The sequence below is a fragment of the Anomaloglossus baeobatrachus genome, chromosome 1 (genome assembly GCF_048569485.1).
Source record: "Anomaloglossus baeobatrachus isolate aAnoBae1 chromosome 1, aAnoBae1.hap1, whole genome shotgun sequence".
NCBI lineage: Eukaryota > Metazoa > Chordata > Amphibia > Anura > Aromobatidae > Anomaloglossus > Anomaloglossus baeobatrachus.
The window spans coordinates 375760007-375781440 of record NC_134353.1 but is presented as its reverse complement, the minus strand read 5'-3'; positions in this window follow the sequence as shown (position 1 = coordinate 375781440).

The following is a 21434-nucleotide window of genomic DNA, read 5'->3' as shown; positions in this document are numbered from 1 at the left end:
AAAACATTTAGCCCCCATAAATTGATTGTAAACGTTGCGGAGGAGAGGAATCGGGTATGTATTCTTAACCGTGATTTTGTTCAGTTCTCGGAAATTGAGGCAATGACAGAGGCCACCATCTTTTTCACAAAGAAAAATCCAGCAGCTACAGGAGAGGAGGAAGGAAGCATATGACTTTCTTGTAAACATTTGCTCACATAATTATTAATGGCAGTGTGTTCCGGGTAGACAAATTATTAAGGCGAGCATTGGGTAATTTGGCATTAGGGACAAGATTAATAGCATGATCATAGGGAGGATGGGGAGATAGTATCTCTGCCTCTTTTTCTGAGAACACATATCTGAAGTCTTTCCAGACCAGTTGAACATATGTGGACAAACTTTAAACATTTCTTATTACATTTGGGACTCCACATAACTATCTCTTTCTGAACCGAATTAGTAACAGTATTATGAATAAGTTGCAATGCAAGTCCCAATACCACCCCAGCAGATAAATTATCCAATATAATACAGGAAATGGATCAGAGTGTAGGGCTCCCACTTGGAGAATGAACTCCAGTGTTACCCATTTGACAAGATTATGAGGCAGCATTACTTTGTCAATAGCAAAAATCTGAATGAGTATATCCATATTAACTTTTCCTAATTCTAATTTCTGAATCAGTCCCAATGCCAATGAATGGTTCTTGAAGGACAAAGCTGTATTAACCCCTTCAGCGCCCGGGCACTTTCCGTTTTTGCGTTTTTGTTTTTTGCTCCCCTTCTTCTGAGAGCCGTAACTTTTTTATTTTTCCGTCAATCTTGCCATATGAGGGCTTGTTTTTTTCGGGACAAGTTGTACCTTTAAATAAAACCATAGGTTTTACCATATGGTGTACTGGAAAACAGCAAAAAAATTCCAAGTGTGGAAAACTGCAAAAAAAGTGTGATGGCACAATAGTTTTTGGAATGTTTTATTCACGGTGTTCACTATATGGTAAAACTGATGTGTGGGTATGATGCCTGAAGTCAGTGCGAGTTTGCAGACACCAAACATGTATAGGTTTACTTGTATCTAAGGGGTTAAAAAAAATTCACAAGCTTGTCCAATAAAAGTGGCGTACGTTTTGCGCCATTTTCCGAAACCCGTAGCATTCTTATTTTTTGGGAGCTGTGTCTCACTGACAGCTTATTTTTTGCGTCTTGAGCTGACGTTTCTAATGGTACTATTTGTGCGCAGATGCTAAGTTTTGATCGCCTGTTATTGCATTTTGCGTAAAACTTGCGGCGACCAAAAAACGTAATTTTGGCGTTTGGATTTTTTTTGCCACTACGCCGTTTACCAATCAGATTAATTGATTTTATATTTTGATAGATCGGGCAATTCTGAACGCGGCGATGCCAAATATGTGTATATTTAATTTTTTTTAACCCTTTAATTTTCAATGGGGTGATAGGTGGTGATATGAACTTTTAGGATTTTTTTTTCTTTTTCTTTTTTAAAACTTTTTTTTTACTTTTTTTTTTATTTTACTAGTCCCTCTAGGGGGCTATAGCGATCAGCAATCCGATCGCTCTTCCCTATCTGCTGATCACAGCTATACAGCTGTAAACAGCAGATATGGTCACTTCCTGCTTCACTGGCCTCCGGGCCGAGTGAAAACGAAAGTAACTCGTCATAGCTGCAGGCGTCATCACATGACCCTGTGCTACCATGGCAACCACCGAAAGTCACGTGATCACTCACGTGACTTCCGCTGGGGGCGGTGGTAAGTAAAAATCGTGACTGCGCGTTTATACATCTCGCTGCCAGATTTTGGCAGCGAGATGTAAGGGGTTAATGTTACGGGTGGAATGCGATTCCACTCGTAACATGCAGGCACACGTCAGCTGTTGAAAACAGCTGATATGTGCACCAATCGCCGCATCCTGCCCGCGGAAATATCCGTCAAAGGTCGTTAAGCAGAACTTTTTTTTTAAGGTCAAAAAGGTACCTAAAAGTTTGGATAACTTCCTTGATAATCACTCAGACTTGGGCATTTTCCCAAAAACTTGTTTTCCTGAGCACAAGTTGAGCAGTCCTTCAGAAAATGTTCAGCAGTCCCACAGTAGGGACAGAGTCCTAGATGGCACCAACATGTTTTTTTCACAGCCCGAGTCCTGATGGCTCCAACCTACATTGGTTCCATCTCAGGTTAAAGGACATTCTCTGGAGAGATATAAGAAGCTCCCTACCCTCACTATGATGCGCCTGGATTCTGTGATCCATCCATGTGGTCTGGGTCATAGCCTACACCAAGGAACTATTGGAAGTATGGAGAGATAGAGTCCTAAGAGCTTCAAAAAGACCCCTCTGCAATCATCACCTGAGGGTTGCATCATTCCACTGAACCTCATTGAACCATTGCTGGAATTTAGTACAATAATCCTCAGCGGTGCAACTCCCCTGTATCAGGTTCATGATATTAGTGTGTCGCCCTGCGCTATTAGGGGGTGCAGTCCGAGGGATCAGGGGCAGTAACTCGGTCCCGGGTTTAACAGGTAACTGGTGGCGGTGCCCGGTTCCGTGCCCTGCGGTGGTTCCACAATAAAAGGTGGATAGTTTAAGTGGAAAAGTTCATGACGCCACCCACGGTAGTGTGGCCAGGTGGAATGGCCACCACTGCTGTGTTTCACTCCTGCTGGGGCCGGTGTTATGACCAGCAGGTTGGTAAGCCCTCCGTGGGTAGGGCTGGCCCCAGTGGAGGATGAGAGTAGTAGTCAGTGTAAATGTGTGCACAAAAGTCACTGGGACAACACAGGGAAGTCGTTTAAAAATCTTTTTACTCACTGGGAGTGTTGGTGGGCCCCGGCGGCTGGTCTTCACCAAAGTGGACCTCAGGATCCTTCTCTCCTCGGGTTCCAACACTGGTATTCTCCCCTGCAGACTCTTTCCACTTTGTGTCCAAGTAATTTGATCCCTGTGACCTGTGGTTCTTGGGGGACACTTTCCTGCATTGGTCTTAGTACTGGCCTGCACACCTGTAGCAGGGAACCTCTCAGGGGCAGGCTTGCTCACTTGTCTACCCAGGCTCACTCTCAGTGTGACCGCTGGTGACGTGTGCGCAGGCAAGTGATTATGGGCGGGGCTGTGATTGTTATCAGCACTGTATGGGCTGCTTCCAGGGATGACGTCCCTTTTGTCACGTGATAGTATTTTGAACACGCCCCTATCCCTGGAAGCAGCCCATACAGTCTAGCACTACCCTGAGCACAGTGTGACCGCTGGAGAGGTTTGCGCGCTCACGAGATTATGGGCGGGTACTTGCTGATAACAATCACAGCCCCGCCCATAATCACTTGCCTGTGCACACGGCTCTGTCCCGTGAGACTGGCACTGGGCATGCGTGGGGATGGTTGGAGCAGTGGGCGGTGCATCAGCTATGGAAAGGAGCGATGGGGGCGGCATACAGGACCAGGGGGCAGAATAACGGACGCCAGAAAGCCCGCCCCCGTGTCACATTTACATTATCTGAATACAAAAAGGTACCACTTTATAAAGTGTTTATTTTGGTCTCACATGGGACACAATAATAACAGGGACCTTTCTAGAATGTAGCCCAGGAGCTGCAGAGGGGGAATCTTTTAGGTTTTGGGCGAAATTTCTGCTGACAGGTTCCCTTTAAGTGGGTGCAATGCCCTGTGGTGGCTGAGGTCACAGGGGGCCACATTAGCTTCAGTGACCTACATTCTGTTAGGTTTGTCATAAATTACTCCTAAGGAGTCAAAAAAGTAATTGATAGAAACCTTGTCTGTTGCTTGGGGAACTAAAGATAAAGACCAGATCTAAGGCCTCCCTCACAGGAGGGACATAATTATTCCTACCACTGATATTTGTCCCCTGAAGACCACAGTTGTACGGTAAAAAATAACTTACAGCTCTCAATAAATGCTCTAAATTGGCTTTTTTCATCTGAATTTTTTTAATTTATTTTATTGACAACTGTTGCTGGACAAGTTACATATAGTGCAAGTATAATAGAGCAAAATATATAATCTCAAGTGTGTGGATTTTTTCTTGCATAGTATACAAAGCAGAGTACACCTTAGCATCCCACTTTTGTGTATAAACGCGAAACCTGTATGTATCTAAAGATGTCTTTATTTTAACCCCTTAGTGACGGAGCTAATTTTCACCTTAATGACCAGACCAAATTTTGCAATTCTGACCAGTGTCACTTCATGAGGTTATAACTCTGGAACGCTTCAACGGATCCCGGTGATTCTGAGATTGTTTTTTCGTCACATATTGGACTTCATGTTAGTACCAAATTTAGGACAATATTTTTTGCGTTTATTGAAGAAAAAAATTGAATATTGGCAAAAATTTTGAAAATTTAGCAATTTTCAACTTTTGAATTTTTATACCGTTAAACCAGAGATTTCTGTGACACAAAATAGTTAATAAATAACATTTCCCACATGTCTACTTTACATCAGCACAATTTTGGAAACAAAATTTTTTTTTGTTAGGAAGTTAGAGGGGTTCAAAGTTTATCAGCGATTTCTCATTTTTACATCAAAATTTACAAAACCATTTTTTTAGGGACCACATCACATTTGAAGTGACTTCAATAGGCCTAGATGACAGAAAATACCCAAAAGTGACACCATTATAAAAACTGCACCCCCCAAAGTACTCAAAACCACATTCAAGAAGTTTATTAACCCTTCAGGTGCTTCACATGAACAAAAGCAATGTGGAATGAAAAAAAGCAAAAATTAAATTTTACCTAAAAATGTTGCTCTAACCCAAATTTATTCACTTTTAGAAGAACTAACACAACAAAATGGACCCCAAAACTTGTTCCCCACTTTCTTATGAGTGCGCCGATACCCCACATGTGGTCAGAAACCTCTGTTTGGACAAATGGGAGGGCTCGGAACAGAAGGAGCAATATTTGAATTTTGGAAAGCAAATTTGGCTGAAATAGATTGCGGGCACCATGTTGCATTTACAGGTCCGCTAAGGTACCTAAACAGAAGAAACCCCTCACAAGTGACACCATTTTGGAAACTAGACCCCTCAAGGCTTCTATCTAGGGGTATAGTGAGCATTTTAGATCCACAGGTACTTCACAGATTTTGTTAACGTTACGTTGTCATATTGAAAATTTTAATAATTTTCTCAAAAATGTTGCTTTAGCATCAATTTTCTCACTTTTTCAAGAGGTAATTCCAAAACTTTGACCTCAAGGTTTGTTAACCACTTTTTTATGAGCGCGGTGATACCTCACATGTGGTCTGAAACCTTTGTTTGGACAAATGGGAGGGCTTGGAACGAAAGGAGCAATATTTGAATTTTGGAAAGGAAATTTGGCTGAAAAAGATTGCGGGCACCATGTCACATTTGGAGGACCCCTAAGGTACCTAAACAGCAGAAACCCCACACAAGTGACCCCATTTTGGAAACTAGGCCCCTCAAGGAATTTATCTAGATGTTTGGTGAGTACCCTGAACCCCCAGGTGCTTCACAGAATTTTATAACGTTGAGCCATGAAAAAAAAAAAAAAATTTACCACAAAATTGTTATTTCAACCAGGTAGCTTTTTTTTTACAAGAGTAAAAGGAAAAAATTCAGCATAACATTTATTGTGCAATTTCTCCTGAGTTTGGCGATACCTTATATGTGGTGGAAATCAACTGTTTGGGCGCATGGCAGGGCTCGGAAGGGAAGGAGTGCCATTTGACTGCAAAATTGGCTGGAATCAATAGCGGACGCCAGGTTGCATTTGGAGAGCCCCTGAGGTGCCTAAACAGTGGAGGTCCCCCACAAGTGACTCCATTCTGGAAACAAGACACCTCAAGGCTTTTATCTAGGTGTATAGTGAGCAGTATGAATCCACGAATACTTCACAGAATTTGATAAGCTTAGGTTGCCATATTGAAAATTTTCATTTTTTTCACAAAAATGTTGCTTCAGCATCAAATTTCTCACTTTTTCAAGAGACAACAACAAACCGTGGACCCAACAGGTTGTTATCCAATGTCTTATGAGCACAGGGATACCCCACATGTGGCCAAAAACCTCTGTTTGGATAAATGGGAGGGCTTGGAATGGAAGCAGCACCATTTGAATTCTGGAAAAGTTGAAATAAATTGCGGGCACCATGTCACATTTGCAGGGCCCCTTGGGTACCTATACATTAGAAACCCCCACAAGTGACCCCATTTTGGAAACTGGATTTTATTCAGGAGTATAATAAGCATTTTGAATCCACAGGTACTTCACAAAAATGTTGCTGTAGCAACCAATGTCTCACTTTTAGGCTATGTGGCCATGAGCCAGCGACACGGCGTCTAGTACACAGTGTCAGCCTCCTGCAGAGATGTGAGTGTTGTCCACGGGAGAACGCAGCTGCCCATGCCCACGATTTGGGTTCAGGCCGCTGTGGAGCTCTATGCTACCTGCAGAGAACACTCATCTCCGCAGCATAAATTGACATGCTGAGGCTCGGGAAGCTGCGCCACAGGTCAGTTTATGTGGCGGAGAAAAGAAGCACATTGGGCAAGCACATTGGGCATGGGATTTCTAAAAATCCTTCCACTGTGCTTCTACTGCACAATGCAGCGTTATGGACGCAGGGAAAACACTCTGCGCCCAAAACGCTGCAAATCCCGATTGTGGGCGCACAGCCTAAAATGCTACAATGGATGAATGGATACATGTCAAACATATATAACGTCCCACCCCCTGCATATTCTAAGCTGGCGCCCTTTAGTGCCTTTCATGTGGCACTAAAGGGTGCCTAGCCTTGTATTTAGCCCCCCAAAAAAATAATAATTAAAATAAACGACGTGGGGTCCCCCCCATTTTTTATAGCCAGCTAGGGTAAAGCAGACAGCTGTAGCCTGCAAACCACAGCTGACAGCTTCACCTTGTCTGGTGATCAATTTGGAGGGCTCCCCAGGCGTTTTTTTTTAAAAAAAAAAAAACGTGGGGTCCCCCCCAAATTAGATCACCAGCCAAGGTGAAGCGGACAGCTGGGGTCTGGTATTCTCAGGGTGGGAAGAGCCATGGTTATTGGACTCTTCCCAGCCTAAAAATAGCAGGCCGCAGCCGCCCCAGAAGTGGCACATCCATTAGATGCGCCAATCCTGGCGCTTCGCCCCAGCTCATCCCGCGCCCTGGTGCGGTGGCAGACGGGGTAATATATGGGGTTGATACCAGCTGTAATGTCACCTGGCATCAAGCCCTGGGGTTAGTGATGTCACGGCATCTAAACAGATACCCGACATCACTAACCCAGTCAAGTAATAGACAAAAAAAAAAGACAAAAAAAAATTTATTTGAAAAAAAAACTCCCCGAAACATTCCTCTTTCCCCAATTTATTGAAAATAAAGAAATTACGGTCGCTGTAATCCGCTGTAATCCGTGAGGTCCCACGCCGACTCTGAATCTTCTAGAATATGGGGGGCACGTTCAGGGAACGTATCCCCCATTTTCTGGAAGAGCAAGCTCTCCATGAGCAGTGTGGGTGCAGTAATCTGAGAATACTGCACTCACACTGCCCCGGTCCAACTTAGGGCAGAGTGACCTGCAGTAACCTCATTCCAGAATATGAGGGGCACGCTCACAGAACGTACCCCCCATTTTCTGGAACAGCAGTCTCTCCATGTGAGGACCACACTCCTCACATGGAGAGACTGCTGATTACTGCACTCACTCTCCCCCGGTCCACAGTGGAGCAGCCTGTGCATCAGCGACGTCAGCGTCTCTGCAAGACTGACGTCGCTGATGCACAGGCTGCTCCACTGTGGACCGGGGGAGGAATCCAGCTGACAGCCGCTGTCTGCGCATGCGCCGTCAGCATTCAAGAAGGAGGCGGCGTGATCGCGGGATGGATCACCAGACAGGTAACGTATGACCGGGGGCTGGGGGGGGGGTGATGGGGGGTGACCTAGTGGGACCTGGGGGGACCTGGGGACACCTTTCTGCCGCATGTGACGTGTCACATGCGGCAGAAAGAGCAGAATGAATGCGGGGGAGGGGGGGTGGCTCTGGAGACCCGGAGGGGGCTCCGGTGACCAGAGGGCTCCGGTGGACCGGAGGAGGGGTCAGGGGGAGGACATTTCCCTCCGATCTGAAATGTTTGATCATTTCAGATCGGAGGGAAATGAATGCAGAGCCGGCGGCGGCAGTTTTCAGCGCGCATCGGCGCCATCTTGCACGCTCCGGAGGGGGGCTCTGAAGAACTGGAGGGGGCTCCAGGGACCAAAGAGCTCCGGTGTACCGGAGGAGAGGTCAGGAGGGGGACATTTCCCTCCGATCTGAAATGTTTGATCATTTCAGATCGGAGGGAAATGAATGCAGAGGCGGCGGCGGCGGGAGTTTTCAGCGCGCGTCGGCGCCATCTTGGATTTTCCCGGAGGGGGGGGGGGTTGGATGGATTTCTCCGGTACCGGGGGCTTTGGGGGCACTAAGGGCTCACATTTATTTCTCATCTGACATGTTTGATCACGTCAGATGAGAAATAAATAAATTTTACCAGCCATTTTTTTTTTTTTTATGTTGTCGCCGGTATACAGTGTATACCGGCGATCGCATTAACGGGGTGCATACAAAACACCCCGATTCATAATCTGGGGGGTCTCAGCTACCCCCGGTAGCTGAAACCCCCGAGATTTTTCGTCACTGGGGGGCGCTACAGGGTTTTTCCGGCCTGACGTCTCAAGACGTCGGAACAGAATAAGTACCCTGTTTTTCCGACGTCTTGAGACGTTAGGCCGTCGCTATGGGGTTAATAACCAGGCAGGATTGAAAATACTCTATAGATATATACACTAAAGATAGTATGAAGATTACATTTTAAAACAGAAACCAACAATAACAAACCAATGAGCTGTCAGTCAAAAAAAGGCCTAAGGAAAGTATTTCATATAGTGCGCATATCTTACCATGATATTCACCCCACAACCATCTCCAATATCTCCTCCCAGTCCTCATCTTGAAAGATAGAAATGAGTCATTTCCACCAGTCCCTCACAATTAAAGTCCTAAATTCAGTACCTACTGACAACATATATGTATATAAAACAAAAATGAGAACCTTGGGCTTTGCGATTTGCGTATGCCTATGAATGGAAAAACAAATATCGATCTACCCAGTTCCTGGCTATGTATTTGTGACTGAAGTGCTGATCTAAGCTGAATGTATCTAAGCAATTGAGAACAACAAGAAAGAAAAACTTTACGGCTGAAATCCTTTTTGATAAAAAAAAAATCCATGTTACTGTAAGACCTGTTAACATTTATATATATATATATATATATATATATATATATATATATATATATATATATATATATATATATAGGTTAAAAGACTGTTTGGTGGACTTCCTTGTGTTATGCTGCCACCTGCTGTCAAAACAGAGAACAGCGGGCAAAAGTCCTGCTGCTCAAGTGACTTGAACAGGAGGAGGAGTCTACATGTGGCTGTTTTGCAGAGAGGAGTGTGCTGGAGTGGGCTGTAAGATAGAAGGCCTCAGTCTGCCCTGTTTTTCCGAGGTCCAAGTACCTTAGAGTGTTGCGTGGTGTCCCCCCCAAGACACAGATCCAAAGAGGCTGGATGTGGAGCGAGGAGCCAGACAGCACGTGCAAATTACAAATTTACAGATCCAAAGAGGCTGGATGTGGAGCGAGGAGCCAGGCAGCACGTGCAAGTTACAGACCCGGGACAAAGACTGAACTTTAGAGGTGTCTGCCAGCGGAATACGGGCCCCAACGGTGACGAGGTACCCCACGCTGAAACCTGCAGTTAAGTGTGCACACTACTTTTAGTTAGGGACAGATAGGAAAAGACTCTGCACTGTGTTATACGAGTAAGGTAACAAGGACTCTGCGTTTTTTTGTTTAATAAGGATTTCTGTGTTTTGCTTTTGGGAGTACAATCTGAGGCTTCCTGTCTTGACAAGTTATTCAAAGTAGTTGTATGTATATTGCATTATCTCTACTGCTGTGCACCTTTCCGGCTTTTCTCCCCTTCCCACACTTTTCCTCTACCTGTGTTGTGCAATACATTATTAAATTTGCATTGATTAACCCCCGTGGTTCCGTGCAGTCCTTGCGTATCCCGTTACCTGCAGGTTATTACATTTGGCGTAGTCGGCAGGATACGCAGGCTGGTACGGAACAATGGACGGACAGGGGGGTGTCGCTGATGGGGGTGTCGCTGATGGAGGTGTACTAATACAACCTGATGGGGGAATACCAGCAAGGCAGCTGTCCCTGGGGGCTATGCTGACCCATATACCAAAATTTACTGGCAACAATGTACCTCTCCATGACTGGGCGCAGAGAGTGAGGGGCATGTTGAGAGTAGCAGGAGTGACTGCAGAAAATCAAGGGGAGATACTGTTGATTACCCTTTGTTGGCAATGCTCAAGAGACTATTTTATTGTGCCCTGAGAGTGAACGAAAGACGTTAGAGCAGGTGGTGAAGATTCTTGAGAGAGTGTATGGCGGGAAACCAGAAGCAGGAGATTTACAGGCGCAACTGTTCTACAGGCTGCAGGGTGAAGAGGAAGGTCTGCCACAGTATGCAAATGCACTCCAGAGAATAATGAGACAAATGCTTACAGCAGAGCCAGAGCTAGCACAAACCCCCAGTTATGCTGACCGTACCCTACGAGATCAATTCCTCCGTGGGTTACATAACCCCAAGATCAAAGGTGCCCTCCGTGAACGGCTCAGGGTAGAAAAAAAACTAATTTTCCAGGAGATATTGGAAGAAGCAGTCACCCGCACACAAACTGAAAATTGCGACCCGCAGAACGCCTTGGGTGAAGTTTGTATGCATAAGGTAGTCCCGGGTGAGAAAAACCGAGAACCAAGCCAACTTGAGGCTAAAGTGGATCAGTTACAAGAGACTGTTACTGCTCTACAAGAGTTGCTGAAGAATATGCAAGCCCCGGCGTCAGAAGTAAGAACGACAGCACCGCGATCAAATACCCGCACGCATACCTATCAAGAAGAGAGGGGACAGATCGAGCAGAGACGACCGAGACCCGCTGGAGACTACCAGTGTTGGAACTGTGGAAATCGGAACCATTTATTCCGACACTGTCCGGAGAGGAAGACGTCGCAAGAAAGACCGCCGTTAAACTAGTGCCTCCCTCCATGGATGGGCACATGGTGGGGAGACCAACTGAGCTTAGAGAAAACCAACGCCCTGAAGATATAGCAGCCTGCACGCCGACGATCACGGCCGAATTTGAAGGGAAAGAAGTAAAATGCCTGATGGATACTGGGTCCCAAGTGACCACCATGCCAGAACAGTTCTTCTACCAACATTTTGGACAAACTGTATCCATTGACAAAGGGGCACATATCAAACTGAGGGCTGCAAACAATCTTCCCATTCCGGTTGTAGGGGTCGTGTGGATGAACATACGTGCCTGTGGCCAGAACTTAGGCAAAAAAGGGATTGTGTTAACGGAGGGCCGGTACGACAGAGAGGTGCCAGCTATCGTGGGCATGAACGTCCGGAAAGAATTAGACCAGTTGCTCTTCAACAAGGGGGGCTGTGATTACTGGAAGATGACAGTTGCTAACAGGCCTGCCCAAAGGGTCTTCCAACACCTTATCCGTGCCCGAGGACTGTGGAAGAATGGTGGGAGCCGCTACCCGGTGGGGAGGGTTCGAGTCCCAAGACAGACAACAATTACTCTACCTCCAAATCGTGAGACAGTCCTCACCTTGCCAGTCGGGGCCCACCGTACACTCGAGGGGATGGAGGTGTTGGTGGAGCCTTACCGTGGTGAAGAGAACGGAGACGAACCGTTGGTGGCTCGCACTTTAGCAACAGTAAGAAATGGAAGGGTCCCTTTCCGTTGCGTGAACACCGGTGAACAGGCCTACACCTTGACCTCGGGAGTTGTTCTGGCCCATGTCTACCTGGCGCCTGAAAAGGTGGCGGCCGCAGAATCGATTGAATTGCAGCCCATGGCAGGGGAAGCCTGGACTTGGGCTCTTTCTATGGAAAGAAAAGAGAAACCCACTGATCAATGGAACAGTCGCGTCATCTTAGGGCAGATGGGAGTGGACCTGAGCCCCTTCGATTCGGAGCAAGCCCAAGCCATAGAGGACTTTATTTGGGAGAATCAAGCCACGTTCTCCCGTCACGCAAAAGATTTCGGCTGTACTGACAAGATTCAGCACGAAATACCCACAGGAGATGCCCCACCGATCAGGGAAAGGTACAGGCAAATACCCCCAAAGTACTACCAAGAGGTAAAAGAGCTTTTGGCGCAGATGCTGAAGAGCGGGGTGGTAAGAGAAAGTCAGAGTCCATGGGCTGCCCCAATCGTGCTGGTCAAGAAAAAGGATGGGTCTACCCGCTTCTGTGTTGACTACCGCAAGCTTAATGGATGCACGGTTCGTGATTCCTACCCTCTGCCCCGGATAGAGGAGTCCCTGTCGGCGTTGGGAAAGGCACGTTACTTCTCCTCCCTCGATCTGGCCAGCGGATATTGGCAGGTCCCTGTGGCAGAGAAAGACAAGGCCAAGACCACATTTATTGTACCCATGGGACTCTTCGAGTTCAATCGCATGCCGTTTGGACTAAATAATGCCCCAGGAACTTTTCAGCGCCTCATGGAAAGTTGCCTTGGAGACATGAACTTCGAGGCCACATTGATTTACCTGGACGACATAGTAGTGTATTCTGCAACCTTTGAGAAACATCTAGAAAACCTGGGCCAAGTGTTTCAGCGGTTACGGGCCCATGGGCTTAAACTAAAACCAAAAAAATGTCGGATCTTTCAGGAAGAGATTGAATATCTCGGACACAAGGTGTCGGAAGCCGGCGTACAGCCCTCCGATGGGAAAGTGAGAGCAGTGCTACAATGGCCCACACCCAGCACAGTGCGGGAGGTTCGAGCTTTCCTGGGGCTAGCCGGTTATTACCGTCGCTTTATCAAAGATTTCGCGAAGGAGGCAGAACCTTTGCACGAATTGCTCCGAGGCACTGCGAAAGGACCAAAAGCACAGAAAATTTGCTGGGGACCAAGACAAGCAGAAGCCTTACACCGATTGAAAGAGGCCTTGGTTAGCGCCCCTGTGCTTGCCTATGCAGACTATAACCTCCCCTTTCGGTTGTATACAGACGCGAGCCTCTACGGCCTGGGTGCAGTACTGGCCCAGGTACAGAATGGTACTGAACGGGTGATTGCATATGGAAGTCGGACGTTGCGAGAAGCCAATCGCAACCCCGAGAATTACAGTTCCTTTCGGTTGGAGTTACTGGCACTAGTATGGGCAATAACTGAAAGGTTCTCGGAATATCTCACGGGAGCTCAAATTGAAGTCTATACGGATAATAACCCCCTGGCTCACATCTCCACCGCCAAACTGGGAGCAATGGAACAGAGGTGGCTGGCACGACTCTCCAGATACAATTATCTTGTGCAGTACCGCTCTAAGCATGAAAATCAGCATGCGGATGCCCTTTCTCGTGTTACCACCAAAGCCCCAGTGGGGGAGAGAGATGAACAGTTGGAGGAAGACGAAATTCCGGACTTTAGTAAATTCACCACTCAAGTGGTAGAGGCTCGTATGCTGGAAATTACGTCGGGCACGACATCACGCCTGCTTGGCCAAACCAGAGAGGAATGGGTGAAAATCCAGTCATCTGACCCAGAACTGCTTCAAATGAAAGAGTGGGTGATCCAGCAGCGCAAGCCTAGAAAGGAAATACGGGCCACGCTGTCGCACGTGGCCCTCCAGATTCTCAGCCAGTGGGATAAGCTGTCGGTGCAAGAAGGGATGCTGTATCGGAAGGTACACCTAGCTACAGAGTTGGAAGTACGGTGGCAAGTAGTGATACCCCAGAAGATGGCAGTACCATTGGCCCGAGAGGCGCATGAGAAGGGAGCCCATTTCGGACCGGACAAGACTTACCAGTGGTTGCAAAGAATAGTATACTGTCCTCAGATGCTTCGGGCAGTAGAGAAGGCCTGTAAACTGTGCCGTTCCTGCGAGTTAAGTAAGGCTCCTCCACAGCAAGCACCAGTACAGACTATTGTAACCAAAGAGCCGTTGGAAGTACTCATGATCAATTATCTCAAGATTGGCCACTCCCACCGGGGCTATCAGTTCTGCCTTGTGATGACAGATCACTTCTCCAAATTTGCGGTGGTGACGCCCACCAGAGATCAGACGGCTGAATCAGCTGCTCGAGCCATCAGTGATGACTTTATCCGGGTGTACGGCTGCCCCAAAAGAATACATTCTGACCAAGGAGCTTGCTTTCAGGGTAGTGTCATGAGACAGCTGCAAATGATTTACGGAATGCAGAAGTCAAGGACTACGCCTTATCATCCACAGGGCAACGGAGCCTGCGAGAGATTTAACCGGACCCTCCTACAAAAGCTACGCACGTTGGAGGATGATCGTAAGAATCACTGGCCCGGCTATCTCGCAGAACTCGTGTGGGCATACAATAATCGTGTCCACTCCACCACTGGGTACACCCCATACGTGCTACTGTTTGGAAGAGCCGGAAGAGGCATTGAAGAGCTGAACCTAGCTCCCCCCGAGATCAGTGAAGGTCAGAGCGTAGGTTCCTGGGTTGATTGTCACCGTCGACGGCTGGAGACTATCCATCGAATTGTCACCAAGCGGTTGCAAGAAAAGACACACCCGCAGCGGAAACCTGTGTGTGAAACCCCGTTCTTACCAGGAGACAGAGTACTAGTTGCAGAGAAACACCCGAGACACAAGTTGAGCGAGCGCTGGAAAACAGAGCCGTACATTGTGATCAGAAGAATCTCACCCCATGGATCAGTATACGAAGTGAGAGGCGAGCAAAGAGGCGGCACCCTCATCCTGCATCGTAATATGCTGAGGCCCTGCTATTCAGAAGACAGGACCAGACAAAGTACCTCGGAGACGGTGCCCGTGCCTGTTCCTGTTACCTTCGAAGAGGGCTCTGACGATGAAGAATGGTGGCGGGCCCCGACCAACCCAGCAGACTGGGAGAGATCCACACCCCCATCCGTTCAAGACACAGGTGCCACCCCTGCAGAGCAGGAGTCACTAATCTCCAGAGATGGGGACGGGAATACTGTACTCCCTGATACGGCGCCGACGTCTGGCGAGTTAGCTGTGGTGCCACGCCGGACTGAGCGGGCTAATGCTGGTATTCCCCCTGATCGGTACTTGGCAGATGAATTTGTGTGTTCTGTCACTGAATCCTGTTTTACGACATTGGCTCCCAAGCAACAGGTTGTGAAGCAGGGCAGGAGTTGCCACCGTGTGCCCCTTTGCAGAGTGCCTCAGGAGTGTATCGGCCGGGACGGCCGAGGTTAAAGAGGGGGGGAAATGTAAGACCTGTTAACATTTATATATATATATATATATATATATATATATATATATATATATAGGTTAAAAGACTGTTTGGTGGACTTCCTTGTGTTATGCTGCCACCTGCTGTCAAAACAGAGAACAGCTGGCAAAAGTCCTGCTGCTCAAGTGGCTTGATTGAGTCTGGAACAGGAGGAGGAGGAGTCTACATGTGGCTGTTTTGCAGAGAGGAGTGTGCTGGAGTGGGCTGTAAGATAGAAGGCCTCAGTCTGCCCTGTTTTTCCGAGGTCCAAGTACCTTAGAGTGTTGCGTGGTGTCCCCCCCAAGACACAGATCCAAAGAGGCTGGATGTGGAGTGAGGAGCCAGACAGCACGTGCAAATTACAAAATTACAGATCCAAAGAGGCTGGATGTGGAGCGAGGAGCCAGGCAGCACGTGCAAGTTACAGACCCGGGACAAAGACTGAACTTTAGAGGTGTCTGCCAGCGGAATACGGGCCCCAACGGTGACGAGATACCCCACGCTGAAACCTGCAGTTAAGTGTGCACACTACTTTTAGTTAGGGACAGATAGGAAAAGACTCTGCACTGTGTTATACGAGTAAGGTAACAAGGACTCTGCGTTTTTTTGTTTAATAAGGATTTCTGTGTTTTGCTTTTGGGAGTACAATCTGAGGCTTCCTACCCTTGACAAGTTATTCAAAGTAGTTGTATGTATATTGCATTATCTCTACTGCTGTGCACCTTTCCGGCTTTTCTCCCCTTCCCACACTTTTCCTCTACCTGTGTTGTGCAATACATTATTAAATTTGCATTGATTAACCCCTGTGGTTCCGTGCAGTCCTTGCGTATCCCGTTACCTGCAGGTTATTACATTACGATTAAGGCTTTATGCCAAAACGCGTCAACGAGTCAAAGTGCTATCCTGCTCCCTGATGTGTCATTTTAAAATGAATAAAGAACAAAGGAATTTTATCAAAAAGGATTTCAGCCGTAAAGTTTTTTTTCTTGGAGTTCTATGTTAACCAGCCGACGGTTGGCTGCATCCAAGATGATTAGTGGACTGGAATTATATCCTCATGGTGAACATATTTATATATTTTCTGTACAATCTAAACAACTGAGACCTTGGTAGATTATATTTAGATTTATTTAAAGGAGACTAGCACATTATGGTCATATATGTCATTTAATGAAAAAATATTATAAATGCTCCAAAAATAGGAAAAAGGGTGAAAATATTTCTTTTGCCACTGTTATGCATCAGGGTTCGAACCCTCGAGGCTGTGCTTCGTGGATGGCTTGTCCATCTACTGAGCCACTGCATATACACCTTTTCTGTGGGTGTTTATTATCTGCTATCATTGCTATGGTCTTTTAGATTAGCTAGCATTTTCATTTACTTATTTGACTGTCCAGTCGCCTTTCAGGTGTGGTTGTAAATTCCTTGCCACTGCTAGTATTTCCTCCAGGTGATACTTTCATTTGGACATCCATCCAAACTGCTCTTGTTTTATGCCAGGTAGTGAAAGACTAGCTAGGGGTTTTTCGCTCTACCTTTTATGCTTTTTAATCTGTAACTATAATCTGTTTCTTTGTAGAAAGTAGGTGGCATAATTAAATTTGGGTCTAGATTTCCCCTATATAAAGATGGAGATTAATGAATTCAGAGTTGTGAAGAAGTATTTGGGAATGTGTTGTAAAATATAGCTGAATTTAGGGAGGAAAATCATTTTAACTAGATTTACACAACCTGATACCATAGGGTTGGTTACCCCAGAGAGAGAATTTGAGTTTGACATAACCCAGTAGGGGGAGAATATTTGAGGACAAGTCATTCCCACTGTCTTTTGAAATAATAATCTGTAAATATATTAAGTGATTTACTACATGAAGAGTTGATTATGATTCCAAGTGGCTAATAGATGCATGTGCAAAGGGCATTAATGCATATTTGTCCCAGTTAAAGGATAGGCCAGAATATTGGGCAAATATATTGGGGTGTGACGGACTACCTTGCGCATGACTTTATAGTCCGAGCAAATATAAAGGTCCTGCTGGTTAAAAAAACCATAGCAAATAAACAACAGATCAGATTGAAAGCCCTGATTTTCTGTGTTAGGCTATGACCGCACTTTGCGTCGTCCTACTTGCATTTCTAAACGCACGTTTCTGTCTTAATTGATTTAGCCAAAGTTGCCTTTTCCAGAAATTTAGCGCTAAAAACGCATGCGTATTTACCGCGTTTTAGATGTGTTTTCAGCGCTTTTTACATGCTTTTTCACCTGTGTTTTGACAGATGCGTTTTGAACATCAAGACCCTGCTAAATAAAGTTTACACAGTCAAACAGAATGAAAAAAGAGAAAAAAAACCAATACATTTATATTTTGTGAATTAAAGAAAAATGTTATATTGCATGAAATTATAGCGGTTTTATAATATTTGATGCTAAAATAGCAATAAAATCATAATTTTCTTTCATTTAATTGTCGGATTATGTGTGTGTGTAAAGGGACATATGATTCCATTAATTTAATGTTAGAAAAGCATGCGTTTTGTTTGTTCAAAACGCATGTTTTCTGCACCTAAAAAGCAGGTAAAACGCAGGAAATTTGAAGTTTCTTGGTTTTTGCCATTTCTCATTGACTTCAATGCTAGCAAAACGCTGCAGAAATGGCAAAAACAATTGACATGCTGCTTCTTTGAACGCATGGTTTTTGCCACAAAATATGCAAATTAAACGCAGCGTTTTACAACGCGAAGTGCGGTCTAGAAATCTACATTTTCCATAGACTATTATGGAAAAGCAAAGCGCATGCCTTTTGCCATGAAAACGCTGCAGCTCAAAACGGACCTAAAAAGCAGCAAAAACTCAGGTGGAAACGCAAAGTGCGGTCATACCCTTAAGCCTGGCAGCATGCTGGCTTCAGCTTACATAGCAAAAACCTGCTGACATGAGGCCTCATAGAATGAGTAAAGGAGAGAGCTCCTTAAAGAGGCCTGTGAAAAGACCTCCAAGAGATGTGGTGCTAGAATATAATGATACCTGAAAATTACAGCTGCAAACCACCAGGATCTGGTGCTATACCTAATGCATTATGTCATATGGCAAAGCCCACCTCCTCCAAAATAATGTCAGCATCCAAGAAGGACTGCTGATTGTCATTCAAACTAGGACATATTAGATTTGCCAGATAGAAAAGATATTCTGCTACATTGACATCACAATTAGAAATATATAGGGTTTTATAATATCTGTAAAAAATAATTAAATATATCACCTGTAACCATGTCAATAATGCCATCTGCAGTCCCAATTTTGAGTATAGTACTGTTAATCACCGAAAATAAGACAGGTTCTTAACTAATTTTTGGCTCCAAAAGATTCGCTAGTGCATATTTTTGGGGCATGGTCCATGATGAAGGCTACTTTCCAAAACGTGTAGTCCCTTCCCCCTGCTTGTTTCATATATTCATGCTGCGGTTTTTTTTCTATACTTTTTTAAGCTAATTAATAAAGAAATGTTTTATTATTTTTTTTGGACACTCTCTTTCATTGCCAAAAATACTCCTCTCTCCTTCCTTAAAGTTCTTAATTTTGCTCATTTGTAATGCTGTTTATAATTGAGTGGGATGAAGTTGTACTGTACTCCCCTTTAATTCATTAATCAGTACAGTCTCCTGGATTATATATCGTATTATTGGGATGTCAATATCCAGTATCCCCTCTATGTCTGTATATGCCACTGATGCAGTAAACAAATATTGAATCATCTTGCAATGTTCCAGAAGGAGAATCAGGGGGAGGTGACTTACGTACACACTCATCCCCAACTGTCCTGGAGTGTACAGACACCTCCAAGTACGTGGAACTTTCCGCGTGGGTCTTTAACTCCAGTAGAACGTCTGTTGCTGCTCCCCTTTAATGGCATCAGATGCTGGGCAGGAGAGGGGGTGGCAGTTAGTGTTGAGCCCCCCCCTATAGTGTTCGAGTTCGGTTCGTCGAACGTTCGACGAAAACCTTCGAACCCCATTGAAAACAAAGGCAGGCAAACACAAACACATACAAACACATTATACATGTACACATACAGATAATAAACATTGCCATTACACTTACAGGTCCCCGCGACGCGTCCTACACTCTGTCTCCCGCCGCTTTTCCTTCCGATCATCGCTGCGCCCTCCCGGTAACCAGCACTGATGATAGGACCTTCCGTGACGTCGTCATGGCATGTGACCTGTCACGTGTGTATTATCTCATTGGCTACAGACTGGTCACATGGCTAGACGTCATGCTAGGTCCTGTCAGTGCATCTCTCCGGTACGGGGTGCTCATTTGAGCATCTCCGTGTACCGCCGAGATGCTTGGGCACATGCTTGGCTCCCGGTTCCTGCATGTGGGCACTCTGTCTTTACAGAGTCAGCCCACATGCAAGGACTGGATGCCACAGCCGGTGAATGACGGAAATCACCGTTGCTATAGTAACCCGCCTATCAAATTACTATTTTAACGGTGGCAGCGGTGACATCACCGCTTACAACCCACAGCCTCTGCTCTCTCACTGAGTGATTAAACTGCATGGGAGCAGCAGCGTCTTCCTCTCATGCTGTGCTGTCTGATGTAGCAGAGCTGCATGGGTTGAAGGAGAAAGAAGACAGAAGACCAGGATCGTGGAGCGGTGAGAGGGAGTAATAAACATGGAGTCTCTAAGTGCGTCTGTGTATTTATTTCTATTAAAGTATTTTTTCTCTGTGTGGTGTCTTTTTTTAACCCTTTATTGGAGATTCTTAATGGTCGTGTAAAACTTGCCTGACATTAAGAATCTCTGGCTTAATACTAGCTAGTAAAACAAAGCTAGTATTAACCCATTATTACCCAGCAAGCCACCCATCACCAGGGCAGCTGGAAGAGTTGGATACAGCGCCAGATGATGGCGCTTCTATGAAAGCACCATTTTCTGGGGCGGCTGCGGACTGCAATTCACAGCAGAGGGGCCCAGAAAGCTCGAGCTAACCTGTGCTGAAGATTCCAATCCCCAGCTGCCTAGTTGTACCTGGCTGGACACAAAAATGTGGCAAAGCCCATGTCGTTTTATTTTTTATTTATTTCATGAAATTCATAAAATAATTAAGAAAAGGGCTTCCTTATATTTTTAATTCCCAGCCGGGTACAAATAGACAGCTGGGGGTTGGGGGCAGCTGTACCTGCCTGCTGTACCTGGCTAGCATAGAAAAATATGACGAAGCCCACATCATTTTTTTGGTGGGCAAAAAACTCTTGCATACAGTCCTGGATGGAAAAAGGAGGGGAGCCAGCACTGCTTGTGAATGGCTTGCAACAATGGAGAAATAAAAAGTGTAATATTCACAAATTCGTTCCTACTGTAAAATTCAATGAGATTTTTTGCAAATGATTGATCAATGATTTGAGCCCTCCTGCCCCGTCACGGCAAATCTCTATAGGGGGGTCCCTAACGCTATATTATAAATTATTATGTACCAAAAGGTCTCATATAATGAGCAGGACCATATGAAGACACCACTTACCTGAGACATGTCTGAACCGCTCCCATGCTACTAGGACTGACAACCGCGAATAAAGGCAGCCCAGGTGCCAGTGTGTTTGGCAGAACCACACACACCAGCACAATGTCAGGACTGGCCCTCACAGTGCCAGACCAGCAAGCATGGATGAGGGCGGAACAAGGTTCAGGCAGGTGGTGTTTAAATAATGATGCCTTGGAGCAGGAGGCGGTGGCTGTGTGTGAACAAGCACCAGACTGAATTTTGATGGCTACAGAAGGAATTTGCAAACCACACTGGGCGTGCACGGCATGGTGGCGGTCGACCACCTGACCAGTAAACGAAAAAGGAGGGGAGCCAGCACTGCTTGTGAATGGCTTGCAACAATGGAGAAATAAAAAGTGTAATATTCACAAATTCGTTCCTACTGTAAAATTCAATGAGATTTTTTGCAAATGATTGATCAATGATTTGAGCCCCCCTGCCCCGTCACGGCAAATCTCTATAGGGGGGTCCCTAACGCTATATTATAAATTATTATGTACCAAAAGGTCTCATATAATGATCAGGACCAT